The sequence below is a fragment of the Catharus ustulatus genome, chromosome 25 (genome assembly GCF_009819885.2).
Source record: "Catharus ustulatus isolate bCatUst1 chromosome 25, bCatUst1.pri.v2, whole genome shotgun sequence".
NCBI lineage: Eukaryota > Metazoa > Chordata > Aves > Passeriformes > Turdidae > Catharus > Catharus ustulatus.
Window position 1 is genome coordinate 1,179,638 of NC_046245.1, and position 19,352 is coordinate 1,198,989.

General features: G+C 54.1%; 1 protein-coding gene across 3 annotated transcripts in view; it reads left to right on the forward strand.

Moving 5' to 3' along the window:
* The window catches only part of PLXNA2 (plexin A2), a 158,092-nt gene that overhangs the window by 26,825 nt on the left and 111,915 nt on the right, over positions 1-19,352 (forward strand). The window lies entirely within an intron of this gene.

The following is a 19,352-nucleotide window of genomic DNA, read 5'->3' on the forward strand; positions in this document are numbered from 1 at the left end:
TTCCAACTGTGCTGAAATGGGCCCCCAAAATGCCCCCTGGTCCCTCACATTTATTATTTTTCATAGCCAGAAGTTGGAATCAATAATATTAACAGTAATTCCTGCAGGGAAATAGGAAAGGTGCTGGAAGGCAGGGGACAGCTCTGGGGTGTGTTCAGGGCTGGAGATGGGGCAGAGCTGCCAAGTCCCTCTAGACTGTGGGTCTGAGCACTCAGGAATGTCCCTGCCACCTCTCAATGACACTAAATTCAAATCTTCCCCAGCACCCCCTCCCTGGCTGTGTTATCTGGTGCCTGCCAGAGCAAGTCACATCAGAAGAAAGGCAGAAGTTGGCAGATATTTTTATAGCTGCTGGAGAGCGAAGGGACAGGTGTTCAGGAGATGCTGGGGATGTGAAATGCAGCCAGGTGAGCTGCTTTAATCTCATTCCTTGGCTCAGGAGATGGGGATGACTGCGGGTTTTACGCAGGTTGAAAAATCAACTGGAGATTTTGGGGGGCAGGACTGCGTTTGGTTCGGTTCTAAATCAAGGAGGCTGTGAGTGCTGAGAATTCATCCTGCCTGGAACACACCTGCCTTGAAATCAGGGAATGGCTTGGCTTGAAGGGACCTTCCAAGGCCTTTTGGTGCTGCAGTGAGCAGGGACAGCTTCACCTTCAGCCCAGCGCCCCATCCAAACAAGATTTTTATCTTGGACATATTTTGGGGATAATTCATCCCCACACCTTCTCCCAGAGGCATTATCTCCCTCCTAGCATCAGGTGAGGCAGAAGTTATTCCTCCTCCGTTTCACGACGTTTTCATCAAGTTCAATAACGAGTTTCCACTTGAAATGATCTTGGTGAAAAACATCACGGAATTCCAAACTCTTCTGTGAGCTCCTGTTCGTTTTTGCTGCCTGTCCCTGTTTAGCTGAAGGAATTGCTGCTCTGGATGTTGTTGGGTTTGGGGGTAGGGCAGTGTCAGCCTTTCCACTGGTGAGTCGAGGAGTTCATGCTTTCTTTACTATAAACATATTTTTCTGCAGGCTTTTAAAATCCTCAGAGGTCAAAATAACACAGGTTTTGGTCCATTTGTAAGATCTTAAATCCCTGGGTGGCAAGGAATACTGTGAGAAGCCCAGGCTCTGTTGCTTCTCTAAATGCCTCCTCCAGGCAGTAAAAACAAATGTGGAAACCACAAATGTGCTGGGAGAGCCCTGGGCATGCCACAGCCCCTGGGCTGCTGCTGCTGCTGCAAAAAGGATTTGGAATTTTTTGGGATTTAGGGACCAGCAGGGCTGAGATGCTCTGAAGAGCAGCAGGGCTGAGGTTTGGTGGCTCTGAGCCTTTCCCTGGTGTCTGGTGATGCTGCCTGCACCTCTCCCTCCATCCCTGGTTGTTATAAATACATGACATTGTTGGTTTTTCACAACTATTGGGATAAATATTATATGTAGAATGTTAAAATAGCTATTCTGTATGAATGTAAGTTTTTTCTAATAGCAAAAGTTAAACATACATTTTTTAAAAAATAGTATGCTTAAACTACCCACTTAGTTAATATAACAATCTGTAAACGTGTAATAAAAACCCTACAACTAACACAACAATTATCAGCACTCACCCACTGCAAAAAGCCAAAATCACCACCCAAATTAAAAAAATAATAAGAAAAAAAATAAAACCACAAACAAAAAAACACGCATGCTCTAAAAAAGCAAACCCAAAAAATAACCATGCTAAATGGTTCTCAAAAAAAGTTAAACTAGTTAAACTATATATAAAAAAACTATAAATATACAACAAAATAATGTATTGTAAAACATATTTAAAGAGGCATTCCCAAAAAAAAGTGTGCTCTTAGCAGTTTTAACCCTTTGCTTTATGTTTATCTCCTATTGTCTCTTATTAAACCTTTTAATTTTTACCAAAACAATAAAATGAACCTGCTAGGAATGATGTGGGGAATGAGGGTTTGGGATTGTGATTCCTTGGCCAGGGATGCAGAAAGGGGAGCACAGGAAGCAAGGGAAGGCTGCATTCATTAATTAATTAAGGCTCCATCAGCGATTGTCCCCCCAGCCCTGCCCCTCTCCTGGTGTTCCCTTCCCTCCTTACACAGCTCTGCATCAAACACACCCAGGGACATGAAAGTGATGTGATTTAAAATGAATGTACACATCATACAGCCTCGCTCCTATACAGCACAGGAGGGTTTTTTTTTTTGTGGTTAGCTGCTAAATTATTTATTGTGTGTGGGGCTTTAATCTCACAAACCTGCCTGCAGGCCTTGGGCAAAGCAGCCTGGGCATCCTGGGGAGCTGGGAGCACACCAGGGACTGGAGGTGGGAATTGTTCATCCTGCCCCATCCCTCTGCCCCTGCCAGCTCATTAAAGACATTAAAAATGTCAATTGGTCATTGCCACCAACCTGGAGCGCCAGTTGTGTTTGTTTGGGGAGGTGCCACTGATCCCCAGAAAGAACAGGAGCTGCCTTGAGCTGCTGAGTGGAGGGAAAAGGGAAAAGGTGAGGGGGATTGTTATAAATGCATGACACATTGTTGCTTTTCACAACTATTGGAATAAATACCGTATATATAATGTTAAAATAGCTTTTCTGTATGAATGTAGGTTTTTTCTAATAGTAAAAGTTTAAATACGTTTTTTTTTTTAATAGTATGCTTAAACTACCTTCTTAGTCAAAATAACAACCTGTAAACATGTAATAAAAACCCTGCAATCAACACAACAATTATCAACACTCACCAGCTACAAAAAGCCAAAACCACCACCCAAATTAAAAAATAATAATAATAAAAAATTAAAACCACAAGCCAAAAAACAGCAAACCCAAAAAGTAACCACACTAAATAGTTCTCAGAAAAAGTTAAACTAGTTGAACTATACATGGTTACTTTGGTTACTCTGCTTCTCTTCTTTGTGCAGAGCCTCTCACACCAGCAATTCACCCTGAGAAATGAATAATTAGAGTAACTGGAAGGTGCAGTGTAGTGGAAGGGACTCAGGAGTGTCAGACACACCCAGGCTGCTCCTGCCCCTGTATTCCCCCCTGGAACAGATATCTGCACCTTGTGACCTCACAGCTGGGCTGGGAGCTGGTAATGCAAAGTGCAAAGAAAGCAAACACTGCCCTTCGTCAGCAATCAGCTGATGAATGTGTTTAAATATTGTGGATTTCGGAGCAAAGCACATCCCACTGCATGGGGCACATTTTTTATTCTTTGCCCTCAATTTTAGGGGAGTTTGGGGCTGGGACTGAGCTGATTCCAGCAGCCCCAGAGCAGGGATTGCCAGGGGAGTGCAGCACAAACAGGTCTGGAGAGGGAGGCAGCTCAGTGCTTGCTTGGGAAAACAAACAAGTTTTGTGTTTTTCAAGTGTGCTGTAGCCAGGCTGGCTGTGATCACAGGCACCAGGCAGCCAGGTCCAGCAGGAGCTGTGCATTCCTCCAGGAGCACTAAAGAGCAGCCCATGCCTTCTGGAAATTGTTGATAAAGCTCTCTTTTTTACAATCAGTTTTGCTTCTCCAGCACAAATCTACTATTTCTTGTTTGGATGTGTTGCTTTCTTCATTCACTTTTATTATTAGGGGCATTTACATGAAAACAGCTTTTTTTAAATTTTTTTTTTTTTTTGCTCTCACAGCACATTTCCCAATTGCAGCTGTACTTCTTATGTGGAAGGAGATCTCCAGTTTCATGGGAATGGGGAATGGGAATGGGGAATGGAGAGTGGGAATGGGGAATGGGAATGGGAATGGGAATGGGAATGGGAATGGGAATGGGGAATGGAGAGTGGGAATGGGGATGGGAATGGGAATGGGAATGGGAATGGGAATGGGGAATGGAGAGTGGGAATGGGGAATGGGAATGGGAATGGGGAATGGGAATGGGAATGGGAATGGGAATGGGAATGGGAATGGGGAATGGGGAATGGGGATGGGGACAAGGATGGGGACAGTCCCTCTCCACGTGGGGCAGCTGCTGTGTCCCTGTGCTCCAGAGGGGATGTTCCAGCTCATCCCTGGCTCTCTGCTCTCTTTATCCACCTTATGGGTTCCTTAGGGTGTTGAGTGCATCCCTCCCCTCCCAAGCACAGGAATTTTTGTGCCTTCCTGGCAGAGACAGCCCGGTGTGAAACCCTGGAGCAGGCAGGAATCCTCCTGGGCTTTCCCCAAGTGCCCAGCCCTGGCTGTGGAGCAGGAGGAGGGAGAGCTAATGGAAGTGTCTGGCAGATAGAGAGAGCAGTGATAATGGAAATCCCAGGAAAACCCCAAAGGCTGCTGTTCACAGTGATGACATCAGCACTGTGGGATGATGGATTTGTTCTCTCCAGCCCCTGCCTGGGCAGAGGCAGCATGAGCCAAACTGCCTGCCCTGAATGGGGACCTGGAGGGGAGCCTGCAGGACCTTCCCTGCTCCTCTGCCTCCTTCCCTTCCCTGCTTCCCTTCCCTGCTTCCCTTCCCTTCCCTTCCCTTCCCTTCCCTTCCCTTCCCTTCCCTTCCCTTCCCTTCCCTTCCCTTCCCTTCCCTTCCCTTCCCTTCCCTTCCCTTCCCTTCCCTTCCCTTCCCTTCCCTTCCCTTCCCTTCCCTTCCCTTCCCTTCCCTTCCCTTCCCTTCCCTTCCCTTCCCTTCCCTTCCCTTCCCTTCCCTTCCCTTCCCTTCCCTTCCCTTCCCTTCCCTTCCCTTCCCTTCCCTTCCCTTCCCTTCCCTTCCCTGCTCCTCTGCCTCTCAGGAACTCCAGCTGTGTTCAGCACTTCTGTCACCTCCTCTCTCTCCATTTCTGCTGCAGCTTTGCTTTGGGGGTTGGTGTTCCCCAGGGGTTTTTGTGCTGGTATCTGGAGGAGCTTGGGATCAGCCAAAAAAAAGGGAAGAAGAGTCAGGAGAGGGGAGCAGTGGGGTGGGGGACATCCTGCTCTGTCCCCACAAATCCTCCCTGCACTGCCCTGGCCCAGCTCAGCTCCCCCACTCCAGGCAGGAGCTCTGGAGCTGCTGATTCGTGGAAGCAAACGCTTGGTGAGGTGAAATTCCTCCCTGTGTGCTTCCCTCACCCCTGACCCTGCTCCTTTCTTCCTCCTGACCCCTGAATTTCAAACCTGACCTTTGGTATTGGGGAGGGAGGGGAGGCAGGAGGGCAGGGAAAGGGCAGGATGGGTTTGGCTGTGACTGGGATGTGGGGGAGGTAAAGCTGAGACCCAGATGATGGCTGGGATGCTGTAGGGTGTTGTGGGATGCTCTGGGATGCTCTGGGATGTTGTAGGATACAATGGGATGCTGTGGGGTGCTGTAGAATGCTCTGGGATGTTGTAGGATGCTCTGGGATTCTGTAGGATGCTCTGGGATTCTGTAGGATGCTCTGAGATGCTGTAGGATGCTCTGGGATGTTGTTGGATGCTGTAGGATGCTCTGGGATGCTCTGGGATGTGCTTGGATGCTGTAGGATGCTCTGGAATGTTGTAGGATGCTTTGGGATGCTCTGGGATGCTGTAGGATGCTCTGGGATTCTGTAGGATGCTCTGGAATGCTGTAGGATGCTCTGGGATGTTGTAGGATGCTCTGGAATGCTGTAGGATGCTCTGGGATGTTGTTGGATGCTCTGGGATGCTCTGGGATGTTGTTGGATGCTCTGGGATGCTCTGGGATATTGTAGGATGCTCTGGGATACTCTGGGATGTTGTTGGATGCTCTGGGATACTCTGGGATGTTGTTGGATGCTCTGGGATGCTGTGGGATGTTGTTGGATGCTCTGGGATGCTGGGGAATGTTGTTGGATGCTCTGGGATGCTGTAGGATGCTCTGGGATGCTGTGGGGTGCTGTAGGATGCTCTGAGATACTCTGGGATGCTGTAGGATGCTCTGGGATGTTGTTGGATGCTCTGGGATGCTGTAGGATGCTCTGGGATTCTGTAGTATGCTCTGGGATGCTCTGGGATGTTGTTGGATGCTCTGGGATGCTGTGGGGTGCTGTAGGATGCTCTGGGATGTTGTAGAGTGCTGTAGGATGCTCTGGGATGCTGTAGGATGCTCTGAGATACTCTGGGATGTTGTTGGATGCTGTGGGGACGGAGCAGGTGCTGCTGCTCTGTCCCTCAGCATCCCTCTGGAATATTTGAATGCCCATGCATTCTGTTCCCTGAAATGCAGAACACGCCCAGGGCTGAGCTGTGAGTGCCACCCCCATCCCGTGGGGTGTTGATGCTGTGGGGTGGGGCTGGGGATGTGTGGGATGCTCCTGGCACCCAGATTTAAACCCGGCTTTGTGGCAGCTCCTGCCCCTGTCTGGGGCCGTGGGCTCAGCTCAGCCTCCCTGGGCTGTGGAATTTCTGTGAGCCCAGACAAGCCCACCCTGCTGTGCCTGCCTCCCTCCCCAGCTCGGCTCTCTCTGCCCTTGGGCTGCTCCTCCTCATCACCCTGCACCACAACAAAGACAAGCTGAGCTTTGCCAGCTGCAGGAGTGTGGCCCAGGACCCGGCTCTGCCAGGCTGGAGCAGCTCAGGGCTCTTTGTCCTCTGGGATTCTGCATCCCCTGAGCTCCAGCACAGCCCTGCCTGTGTGCCTGGGCTGAGTTCCTGACTCCTGCCCTGTGCCACGCTGCCTGGGGGGGTTTACAGCAGAGCAGAGCAATCCCTGCTGTGTCATGCAGAGCAAAGTGGCCCCATCCATCTCCGTCCCCCCAGCCCCCAGGGAAGGTCCTTGCTGATAGATAGAGAGCTCTGCATCTTTTCTGAGTCCTCAGCCCTGGATGTGGGGCTGGGAGTGCTCAATCCCCCTGACAGGTAGAGCTCAGTTAATGGGATGCTGCCTCATCCATCCCCGAGCAGGTGCTGGGCCCCCGCCCCCACAAAGGCTCTGTGTGAATAAGGACGCAGTAAATGTCTCCAGCTCCCAGATTTATTCCTTCATTAGGTATTTAAATCCATTCTGCTGGGTAGGATGCTTCTGGGAGGGAGGCTGCTGCTGTTTGTCTCCATGGGATGAATTTGGGGGGCTCTGCCTGGCCAAGCCCCTCTCCCAGCACCCCAGAGCCGGTGTTGTTTGGGCAGGGGGGCAGGAATGGGGTGGGGAAGGGGCTCTGGGTGCTGTGCTCAGCCCCTGCACACACTGGGGGGGTTGTGGGAGGGAATCCCAGCAGAGGGGCGAGCAGGAGGGGGCTGCAGGGCTGGGCACACCCACCCAGCATGGTCCCAAACTGGGGTTCAGGGAGGTGTTAGGTGGGCTCTCAGTGGCACCCCCAGCACCTCCAGCACCCCAGGGACACACAGGGTTTGTCACAGCAGGGATGGCTCCCACAGGACCCTTCCTCACCTTCCCCTTTCCCCCCTCCCCAGCCAGGCTGGACCACCCCAGTGTGGAACATTTTTGGGAGCTGCAGTAAATGCTCTAAAGCTTCACTCATGGAAGGAGACGGCCTGGGAAGAGCTGAGAACTAAAATTAGCAGGAGTGCCCCAGGCAGAGGCCACCTGGGGCTCTGCTTCGTTTCGCTCTTAACTTTCATCTCTTTTATTTATAATTTGTGGCTGATTGATTTTTACTTTTTTTTAAGGTTGATTTTTTTTTCTCCCCTTTCCCTCCTTTGAAAACGAGGAGCTTTGCTGGCTCACGATGTGTAATCCCTGCACTCCCAAGGGTGGCATTGCCTCTTCTGCCCCAGTTCTGCTGATTCCTCCCCTTGAGCAGCAGGAGAAATGCTGGGTGAGCCCCAGGTCCCCCCTGCTCCACATCCCCTCCTCTCCAGCCTTCCTCAGCTGCTTTTTGTGCTCAGCCCTGCTCCACCCCACTGTAACAGGTTCTGTTGGACTTTGAGGAGCTGGAGGATTCACATGATGGTTTCAGATTGATTTTTGGGAGCTGTGGCTGCCCCTGGATCCCTGGAGGTGCCCAAGGCCAGGCTGGACAGTGTCCCTGGGCTGGGATTTCAGCTCCCCTCCTGCCCAAACCATTGTGGGATTCTGTGCCCTGCCCTGAGCTCACTGTGACACCTCTGTGCTCTCCCTGGGCTGGGCTTGGGCTTTGCACAGTTTGGGTTTTCTCCTGGGAATTGGGTTTTCTCCTGGGAATTGGGTTTTCTCCTGGGAATTGGGTTTTTTTTCTCCTGGGAATTGGTTTTTTTTTCTCCTGGGAATTGGGTTTTCTTTCTGGGAATTGGGTTTTCTTTCTGGGAATGCTCCCCAGCAGGGCAGAGCCTGCATTCCCTGGCTCACTTCTGTTCTGCTCAGTCCCAGCTCTGATGGCAGCAATGTGCCCCAGGTTGGAAAATCAGCAAAACCTCCTTGAGCCCTGCTCAGCCAGGAGAGGTCTGGGTGAGCTCCAGGGAGGGGAAACTGGGCAGGATTTTAAACTTCACCTCAAATTTTGACCATTTCCACCTCAAATTTTGCATGAGGAGAAAAAAAAATTGGGGAATTTTGGGTGAGGAAGAAAAAACAAATTTGGGAATTTTTTTTTGGAAATTAATTAGTGAGGAGGAAATTCTGGGAATTCGACCTCAAATTTTGGGAATTTCAACCTGAAATTTTGGTAAAAGGCTCAACAGCCCCTCCCAGCCCAAGGCAAAGCTGCTCCAAGCTCTTCTTCACAGTTTATTCCCCAGTGAGGGCTGTTTGCAGCAGCCTGGCCCACCCTGGCTCTGTTGGGTGTGAGCTGACCCCTACCCACCAAATCTCCCCAATCCCCTTTGCTGCTTTCTCCTGCCAGTCAGGGATAAATCCACCAGCACACTGGAGGTGATGTTCAGGGTGTGCTCACCCAAAGCATCCCCTGGAAGGCAGGGCTGGGAGCAGGGAGGTGTCAATGCCAATCAGCCTCAGCCCAGCTCAGGGTGACACAGATTTCAGCCCCAGCTCTGCTCAGTGTGGATCAGGATTTCCTTTCTGCCCTGGGAACAGCCCAGCAGAAACATCCCTCTGAAAGCAGCCTGTTTTAAAAGCCCAGAAAATCCAGAGCCTTGCCCTGGACCATTGTTCTTTCCTGCCGTGTCTCCGGCTAAATTAAGACTTTCTTAGAAATGCACAGGTTAAAAGTTTAAAAGCTCAAGGTTTCATTCATAATTCACATATCAATGAGGCTTTGATTCCTCCCGGGGAGCAGCTCGGTGCCTGCAGTGAATGCTGATGGGAGGCAGCACCTGGAGCCTCCCTGTGCCCTGCAGAGCTGCCAGGGCTGCTGGGCTGAGCCAGACCCTTCCTCTGGGGTCACTGCTCCAAATGTGACCTGGGCTGAGCCAGACCCTTCCTCTGGGGTCACTGCTCCAAATGTGACCTGAACTGAGCCAGACCCTTCCTCTGGGGTCACTGCTCCAAATGTGACCTGAGCCAGACCCTTCCTCTGGGGTCACTGCTCCAAATCTGATCTGAACTGAGCCAGACCCTTCCTCTGGGGTCACTGCTCCAAATCTGACCTGAGCCAGACCCCTCCTCTGGGGTCACTGCTCCAAATCTGACCTGAGTCAGACCCCTCCTCTGGGGTCACTGCTCCAAATCTGACCTGAGTCAGACCCCTCCTCTGGGGTCACTGCTCCAAATGTGACCTGGGCTGAGCCAGACCCTTCCTCTGGGGTCACTGCTCCAAATGTGACCTGGGCTGAGCCAGACCCTTCCTCTGGGGTCACTGCTCCAAATCTGATCTGAACTGAGCCAGACCCTTCCTCTGGGGTCACTGCTCACACTGACCTGGGCTGAGCCAGACCCTTCCTCTGGGGTCACTGCTCCAAATGTGACCTGGGCTGAGCCAGACCCTTCCTCTGGGGTCACTGCTCCAAATGTGACCTGGGCTGAGCCAGACCCTTCCTCTGGGGTCACTGCTCCAAATGTGACCTGGGCTGAGCCCGACCCTTCCTCTGGGGTCACTGCTCACAATCTGACCTGAGCCAGACCCTTCCTCTGGGGTCACTGTTCACAATCTGACCCAGACCAGCAGATACCACAAGTCATTAATGCCTGATGGCTGCTCAGGGCCCTGTGACAAATGTGTCACCAGCTCCTGGTCCTGTTCCCAACATCCCTGTCCCAAAAACCTGCTGGCACTCTCCTGATGGGCTGGGGCAGGTGAGGGAGGCACCAGCTGGGCCCTGCATCCACCCACACTGTCCCTGCATCCACCCACACTGTCCCTGCATCAGCCCACACTGTCCCTGCTGTCACAGTGACACCCAGGATGGCTCCAGGGCAGGAGAGCCCTGCCCTGTGCTGTGAGGAGGAGGAGGATGAGCAGGATGAGCAGGATGAGCAGGATGAGAGCTGGGCTGGGGTGACCTGCTGGGGTCACAGTGTGACAGCACAGCTGGGGTGTTCTGTGCCCAGCTCTGAGCTCTGCTGAGATGTTCTGTGTGCTGCTGGAATGTTCTGAGCTCTGCTGGAATGTTCTGTGCATGGCTGGGATGTTCTCTGCATTGCTGTGGTGTTCTGTGCCCAGCTCTGAGCTCTGCTGGAATGTTCTGTGCACTGCTGGGATGTTCTGTGCACAGCTGGGGTGTTCTGTGCCCAGCTCTGAGCTCTGAGCTCTACTGGGATGTTCTGTGCATGGCTGGGATGTTCTGTGTACTTCTGGAATGTTCTGTGCCCAGCTCTGAGCTGTGCTGGGATGTTCTGTGCACTGCTGGGGTGTTCTGTGCCCAGCTGGAATGTTCTGTGCATTGCTGGAATGTTCTGTGCCCAGCTCTGAGCTCTGTTGGTGCCTCCAGGGTAGGACAGCAATGTCTTCACCCTCCAAGACAGAAGGTTTAGATGGGATATTGGGGAAAATCCTCCCCTGGGAGGGTGGGCAGACCTGGCACAGGTGTCCAGAGGAGCTGTGGCTGTCCCTGGATCCCTGGAAGCATCCAGGGCCGGGCTGGACAGGATTGGAGCAGCCTGGGATGATCAAAGGCGTCCCTGGGCATGGAATGAGATGAGATTTGAGGTCCCTTCCACCCCAGGCTGGATGAACAAGGTGTGTCTGTGCCCCTCTGGGAGCTGCAGCCTGCTGTTCTCCCCTCCCCAGGAGGAAGAGGCTGGGAGGGGCTGCCCTGCCCTGGCCAGGCTGATCCCTCCAGGCTGGCCTGGCTCCTGCCCTCCCTCCCCTCACCCAGATGGTCTCAGCATCTCCCTGTCAGCCGTCCAGGAATGTTCCCCATCCTCTCCTTGCCTGGCTGCAGCCTCTCAGCCTTGATCTCCTCTTTGTGCCTCTGCACCTCTGCAGCTCCTGGCTGCCACGGGAGCTGCAGGCACGGCTGCTCTGCTGCTTTTGGGTGAGGATCCCCCCGTGCTCCCCCTCCTCTAACACTGACACTTTGGAGAGGGATTAGAGACAAGCACAGGAGCCTGGTGATTTGGCTGCAAACTCGTCCCTTTTGAGAATCTTTTGCCTTTATTATCCAACAGATAAATCTGCTTTCAGCTGCCTGTCCGTGCTGGGAATGGGGATAGCAGGGAGCTCCCCCTGTGCTGATCCCCCTCCCCCTGTGCTGATCCCCCCCTCCAGGTGTGCTGATCCCCCCCTCCAGGTGTGCTGAGCCCCCTCCAGGTGTGCTGATCCCCCTCCCCCTGTGCTGATCCCCCTCCAGGTGTGCTGAGCCCCCTCCAGGTGTGCTGATCCCCCTCCCCCTGTGCTGATCCCCCTCCAGGTGTGCTGATCCCCCCTCCAGGTGTGCTGATCCCCCCTCCAGGTGTGCTGATCCCCCTCCAGGTGTGCTGATCCCCCCTCCAGGTGTGCTGATCCCCCTCCCCCTGTGCTGATCCCCCCTCCAGGTGTGCTGATCCCCCTTCAGGTGTGCTGCCACTTCCAGCCCATCCAGAACCGTGCTGGGGCTCAGTTCCCTGTGCCTTGGGCTCCCTGTTCATTATTCTTCCACATCAATCCAATTGGAGATATCCATCTCAAGAAGGAGATTTTTTCCCCTCATTTTCCATTGTTTCTCCCCCTCCCAAACTTTCCACAGGAGCTGTTGGCAGCTCTGCGTGCCAGCGGGGCCAGGAGGGCTCTTGGCAGCAGCTCAGCAGAGGGGATTGGATTGCAGGCACAGAAATCCCTCCACACTGAGAGCCTGTTCCCTTCTGCCATCTGGCAGCCAGCCCTGAGTGCTGCCTGTCCCTGCCCCTGCAGGTGACACCGGTGGCACTGCTGGTGGCACTGCTGGTGGCTTCTCCATGCAGGATCCTGAGCCTGGCCACGGCCTCCAGGTGTCTTTGGGGTGGATTTGGGGCTCATTTTTTTTTTTTAACTTATTAAAATCTATATTAAAAATCTGCTAGAAGATGAACAAAGGCAGCTGCTGTCGGTTCTGAGCCTCCCTGAGCTGAGAGCAGCACCTGGGGCAGGTGTGGCTGTCCCTGCACACACCTGGCAGCTTTGGGGGGAGGTTTGGGCAGGTTTGAGGGTGGGCAGAGGCTGGAGCTGCCCCCTCTGTGGGATCCACATTTGGGATGTTTGCTGAGCTGTCTGTGGGTGCAGCCTGTGAGTTTGTGTGGCTGTCAGACCCCAGGCACTGACACTCTTGGGGTGTTCCACAGGATTGCATTGATGGCTGAGCTTTCCTCCCCTAACTCATCCTCACCTCCTTTCCCCTTCCCATCTCTGCTTATCCAAATCTGCCCTGGTATTTAAATCTCTCCCCAGGCCCCAGCATCACCTCACTCAGATTGATTCACTGGGGCTCTGAGCCAGGTCTTTGTTGGCAGCACAGGGCCAGTGAAAGAAAATCCACCAAATTTCTTCCAAAAAAAGAGCAAGAAATGGGCAAGAAAAAATCCCCAGGAAAGGCACAGACCCTGCTGCTGGGCTGCTTTGTGCTCAGGATGAGGAAGAAGCGATTTCCAAAGTGCCCCTGCTGTCAAAGCTGTGCCAGCACTGCCTGGCTCTGCCTCTCCCTCTCCATGGCCTTTCCCTTCCAGCCTGGCTGTCCCAGCTCCCTGCTCCAAGGGTGGCACAGGTGGCACTGCCAGGGTGACACAGGTGGAACTGCCAGGGTGACAGAGGTGGAACTGCCAGGGTGACACAGGTGGCACTTCCAGGGTGGCACAGTGGCCCCGCTGGTGGCACTGCCAGGGTGGCACAGATGGCACGGCCAGGGTGACACAGGTGGCCTCAGTGGTGGCACTGACAGGGTGACACAGGTGACACAGGTGGCACTGACAGGCTGGCACAGGTGGCCTCAGTGGTGGCTCTGCCAGGGTGACACAAGTGGCACTGCCAGGGTGGCACAGGTGGCCTCAGTGGTGGCACTGTCAGGGTGGCACAGGTGACACAGGTGGCACTGCCAGGGTGGCGCAGGTGGCCTCAGTAGTGTCACTGCCAGGGTGGCTCTGCCAGGGTAGCACAGGGGACACAGATGGCCCCAGTGGTGGCTCTGCCAGGGTGACACAGGTGGCTCTGTCAGGGTGGCACAGGTGGCCTCAGTGGTGGCACTGCCAGGGTGGCACAGGTGACACAGGTGGCACTGCCAGGGTGGCAGAGGTGACACTGCCAGGGTGCCACAGTGTCCCCGCTGGTGGCCCTGGCTGGGTGGCACAGGTGACACAGGTGGCACAGTGTCCCCGCTGGTGGCCCTGGCTGGGTGGCACAGGTGACACAGGTGACACAGGTGACACAGGTGGCACAGTGTCCCCGCTGGTGGCCCTGGCTGGGTGGCACAGGTGGCACAGGTGCCACAGTGTCCCCGTGGTGGCCCTGGCTGGGTGGCACTGCCAGGTGTCACAGTGTCCCCGTGGTGGCCCTGGCTGGGTGGCACAGGTGACACAGGTGACACAGGTGGCACAGGTGTCACAGTGTCCCCGCTGGTGGCCCTGGCTGGGTGGCACAGGTGTCACAGGTGGCACAGTGTCCCCGCTGGTGGCCCTGGCTGGGTGGCACAGGTGGCACAGGTGCCACAGTGTCCCCGCTGGTGGCCCTGGCTGGGTGGCACAGGTGGCACAGGTGACACAGGTGTCACAGTGTCCCCGTGGTGGCCCTGGCTGGGTGGCACAGGTGACACAGGTGGCACAGTGTCCCCGCTGGTGGCCCTGGCTGGGTGGCACAGGTGACACAGGTGGCACAGGTGGCTCTGTCAGAGTGGCCCTGGCTGGGTGGCACAGGTGACACAGGTGTCACAGTGTCCCCGTGGTGGCCCTGGCTGGGTGGCACAGGTGGCACAGGTGACACTGCCAGGGTGACACAGGTGACACAGGTGACACAGGTGACACAGGTGTCACAGCGTCCCCGCTGGTGGCCCTGGCTGGGTGGCACAGGTGACACAGGTGCCACAGTGTCCCCGCTGGTGGCCCTGGCTGGGTGGCACAGGTGACACAGGTGGCACAGTGTCCCCGCTGGTGGCCTTGGCTGGGTGGCACAGGTGACACAGGTGACACAGGTGACATAGGTGGCACAGGTGTCACAGTGGCCCCGCTGGTGGCCCTGGCTGGGTGGCACAGGTGACACAGGTGACACAGGTGGCACAGTAGTGGCACTGCCAGGGTGGCACAGTGGCCCCGCTGGTGACACAGGTGGCTCTTCCAGGGTGACACAGGTGGCTCTGCAAGGTTGGCACAGGTGGCACAGGTGGCACAGTGTCCCCGTGGTGGCCCTGGCTGGGTGACACAGGTGACACAGGTGGCACAGGTGGCTCTGTCAGAGTGGCCCTGGCTGGGTGGCACAGGTGGCACAGGTGGCACAGGTGACACAGGTGGCACAGGTGGCACAGTGTCCCCGTGGTGGCCCTGCTGGCCCCGGGGGTCAGAGCCCAGCCTGGCTGCGCTGGCAGCTGCAGGAGCTGAGCTGAGCTGTAGAGCTCTGCCCCGAACCTTCCCGGCCATCCCTGCAGATTTTTCCAGGGGTCAGGTTGATCATGAGGGGATTAATTTAATTCCCCCGCTCCTCCCACAGCTGCTGTGTCCCTGCTCATCTGCTGGTGTGTTTATTGGTGAGATCCTGGGCTTGGAGCCCGGGAAATCCTTGGGCTGGGGCTGTCCCAGGGCTGGGAGCTGTGGGTGCAGCCTCTGACACTTCCCTGGGCTGGACAGGGATAAAACATCCCAAAATACAGGAATAAAACACCCAAAATACAGGAATAAAACACCCAAAAAATACAGGAATAAAACACCCAAAAAATTCAGGAATAAAACATCCCAAAAATACAAGAATAAAACACCCAAAAATACAGGAATAAAACACCCAAAAATACAGGAATAAAACACCCAAAAGATACAGGAATAAAGCACCCCAAAAATACAGGAATAAAACACCCAAAAATACAGGAATAAAACACCCCAAAAAATACAGGAATAAAACACCCCAAAATACAGGAATAAAACACCCCAAAATACAGGAATAAAGCACCCCAAAAATACAGGAATAAAGCACCCCAAAAATACAGGAATAAAACACCCCAAAATACAGGAATAAAAAACCAAAAAATACAGGAATAAAACACCCAAAAAATACAAGAATAAAACATCCCAAAAAATACAAGAATAAAAAACCAAAAAATACAGGAATAAAGCACCCAAAAACACAGCAATAAAACACCCAATAAACACTGGAAACCCAAAGATAACTGGAAATGCTTTGATTTCAGTGGAGTGGCCTGGTGCACAAATCACCTTTCCCCAGTGGCACTGCTGGCTGCAGCCCAGCCCTGTGCCCTGGGGGCTCTGGGGGTCTGGGGGTGATGCCCCAGGGGTGCCACCACTTCTCCTGAGGGTCCTGGCTCTGTCCCTGGGGCTCGTTCCCAGCCCAGTGCTGGGGACAGGGACGTGTCCTGTGAGGCACAGCGTGGCTGAGAATCACATTAGTATTGCTGGCTGCAGCTCCCCTGCCTCCCAGCAGCTCCTGCCAGTGGGTGGTTGCAGGTTTTTTGTTGGTTTTTTGTTGTTTTTTGATTTTTTTTCCCTCAATTCTATCCCAAACCTGTTTCAGATTAAAAACAAACGCTGTTGCATATCAGTTTGTCAGTCACTCTAGACCTAATCTCCCAAAATAATCTTCTGCCAGCCCTCCTCCTCCCCCCAAGATGGGCAATAATTGTTTCAAGACGTGTCAGCCTTTGTTTGAAGTGAGGTCTGTGCCTTCCTGAGGCTCTCTCAGAAGGGAAGGAGGTGCTGAGGAAGGGCTGAGTGCAGGGAGAGGGGTGGGCAGAGAGCAGGGGGGGCTTTGGCACCCAGAGGGGCTGGGGACAATTTTCCTGCTGGGGTGGTGAATGTGGGCAGCTCCAAACCCTTGCAGAGCCTCGGCCAGAGGGGAGGGATGAGCTTTCCCTTGCTCCTGTCTCAACAACAAAGCCATTTCCCATCAGTGCTGGAACAGAACCCCTCATATTTTACATATTTGGACTCCTATCAGTCCCTCATTCTCTGCAGGTAGAGCTGAGTGTCAGAGCCCAGAGCTCCCCCTGAGCCCCCTGCTCATCACACCCCTGCCCTTGGCTCCTCTGCAGGGGCTGTGCTCACAGGCTCTGCCCCTCTCTGCTCTCCTGAGCCCTGGGAGCAGCTGGAAATGCCTTTGGGAATGAATTTCCCAAAAAAAACAAAGTGACTTTTATGTGAGCGCTGCTATGGCCAAGGAGGTTTTTAAAAGGAATCAGATGGCAAAACTTTAAAGGAGTTTTAACCAGCTATAAGAAGTGATTTTGGGAAAGCAGAGCTTGCTAGCTCTACACCCCCTGTGTTTTTTGGAGGGCTGCTGTCCCAAACCAGCCTTGTCCCCCTGTGTGTCCTGGCAGTGCAGGCACGCGTGCTCCCCACGTGCCAGGCTGATAAATATTGCAGCAGTGCTCTGGGACCTGCCACACACCCCAGGGCTGGGGTGTTCTCACCTGGCTGAGCTGCTCCTGCTGCCTGTGCTCATCAAAGGGAGATTGGCAGCTGGGAATTGGCCACCAGCCCCTGCAGGGATTGGTTTGTGGGCTCTCCTGGCAGCCCCAGCATCTGGGACGCGTTGGTTCACAAATGTGGTAACAGCTTATCAGGGAATTGTGGTTTGGATTACAGCAAAATCCCAGAATGAGCAAATCCCTGCTTAATCTGAGGGCTCTGTCAGCCTGACTGGGGTTTCTGAAAGGAAAATGCAGCTGGCAGGAGTTTCATGTGCCCTCTGGGAACTTTCTCCCAACTCACACCCCGCTAGGATAGCAAAGTAAAGATATTTCATTGATCTCTCCCTCCTTATTTCTGTGCCTCCTTGCATTTGGATTTTCCATTTCTTGTTCTCCTGGTGGTGCTGCTCAGTGCTTTGTGCTGCTGGGTAGAGAAGAGGTTGGAAATGTTGAATTCAGGGCTGGGTTCAGCTCCACACCCCACCCCCAGATCCGAGGGTTTGGGGTGAGAACATCCAGGAGCATCTGCCAGAGCCAGGAATTTCATCTGCACCTCAAACTGGGACCTGGGAGCGTTGGAGCTCTGCTGGAATTGCCAGCTGGACTGGCAGATAGCTGTGCTTTGGGCTTGAGGAGCAGATGTTTCACTGCTGGATTTTAGCTGGTTTGCAGCAGCAGAGCCAGTTTAACTCCTGTCCCTCCACCCCCACGAGACATCCCTGGGGCTGGCTGCTCCTCACCAGGGGGATGTGAGCAGGGAAGTTGGGATGTGAGCAGGGAGGTTGGGATGTGAGCAGGGAGGTTGGGATGTGAGCAGGGAGGTTGGGGATGTGAGCAGCTCATTTAAAAATGAATTTATGGAAGAGGGGCTGGGTCCTCTCTGTGCCAGAGTGTGGGAAGCTGCAGGTGGGGACCCTGTGCCACCACCGTGTCCCCATGGTGTCCCCCTGCCCAGAGCTCACTGGGGCTGTCCCTGCATCCCCACTGCTCTACAACTTCTTGGAGGAGACATCAGGGCCTGGCCAGTCCCACTTTCCTTTTAAAATGCATCCAGCACCTGTGCCAGCTCCTCTTTCTCCCTCCTTTTGCCTCCCTCTGCTCAAGCTTTCTGCTGGGATATCAGCAGGGACCTGGCCATTATTTATTGATTCTGCACTAATACAGAGCAAATCCCTCCACCACTGTGCTGGAGTTCCCTGCCCACAGTCCCCAAGAGCAGCAGGGAAATGAGGGTCACATTTATCTCTGTTTACAGCCAGACAGGAGGACACAGGGACGTGCCTGGGGCTGTACAAAGATTCTGGAGCTGGGTCAGGAGCTCAGAGCCCCCAGCTCATCTCCTGCTGCAGGGGAAGGGCTGCCATGGTCCCCTCCCCACCCCTGTGTCCTTGACTCGTGGCCAAAGGTCTTTAACATGAACCCACCCCAAACCCTCTGTGAGTGCCAAACCCCTGTCAGAGCAGCAGCAGCTCCCAGCCTGGACTGGGCTGGAGCCAGAACTCCTGGGCAAGGGCTTCGTGTGCCAGTGCAGAGCCTGGTGCAGAGCTTGGTACTGAGCCTTGATCAGAGCCTGGTGCAGAGCTTAGTACTGAGCCTGGTGCAGAGCCTGGTGCAGAGCTTGGTACTGAGCCTGGTGCAGAGCCTGGTGCAGAGCTTGGTACTGAGCCTGGTGCAGAGCCTGGTGCAGAGCCTAATGCAGAGCCTTGATCAGAACTTTGATCAGAACCTGGTCAGAGCCTGGTGCAGAGCCTTGATCAGAGCCTGGTGCAAAGCTTGGTACAAAACCTGATGCAGAGCCTGGTGCAGAGCCTTGATTAGAACTTTGATCAGAGCCTGGTGCAGAGTTTGGTACAAAACCTGGTGCAGAGTTTGGTACAAAACCTGGTGCAGAGCCTTGATCAGAGCCTGGTGCAGAGCCTGGTGCAAAACCTGATGCAGAGCTTGGTACAAAACCTTGATCAGAGCCTGGTGCAGAGCCTGGTGCAAAGCTTGGTGCAAAACCTTGATGAGAGCCTGGTGCAGAGCTTGGTACAAAACCTGGTGCAGCCCCTGCGCTCCTCTGGCAGCTGCTGCTGCTGCAGGGACGCTTCTGCAGATTCCCACACAACGGTGCCTTCTCCAGAAACTTTCCTGGCTGCCTCCACTGCAGGAATCCAGATGGTGATTTTTCATCTTTCACACAATCTGCTCACGCCAGGCTCAGCTGGAGCTGAGCAAAGCTCGGCTTGGAAGGGCTGGCAAACCTCTGCTCACATCAGGCAGGGCTGAGAAACTTTGGGGGATTTGGATGCCTGCTGGATGCTGCAGAGAGCTTTACCCTGAAGCTGCAGGCCAGGCTGTGAGTCAGGGCTGGTGTCACATAACAGCAATGAGTGGTTTCAGGCTGGTTTTCAGGGTTCAGGTAGCACAAACCCAGTGCAGCTGTTTATCCTCAACATCTGGGCTCCCCATCCCTGCAAGTGTTCAGGGCCAGGCTGGATGGGTGACCTGGCATGGTGGAATGGTCCCCAGCATGGCAGGGGGTTTGGAATGAGATGATCTTTAAGGTCCCTTCCTACCCAAACCATTCTGGGTTCTGTGATGTGTGCCAAAG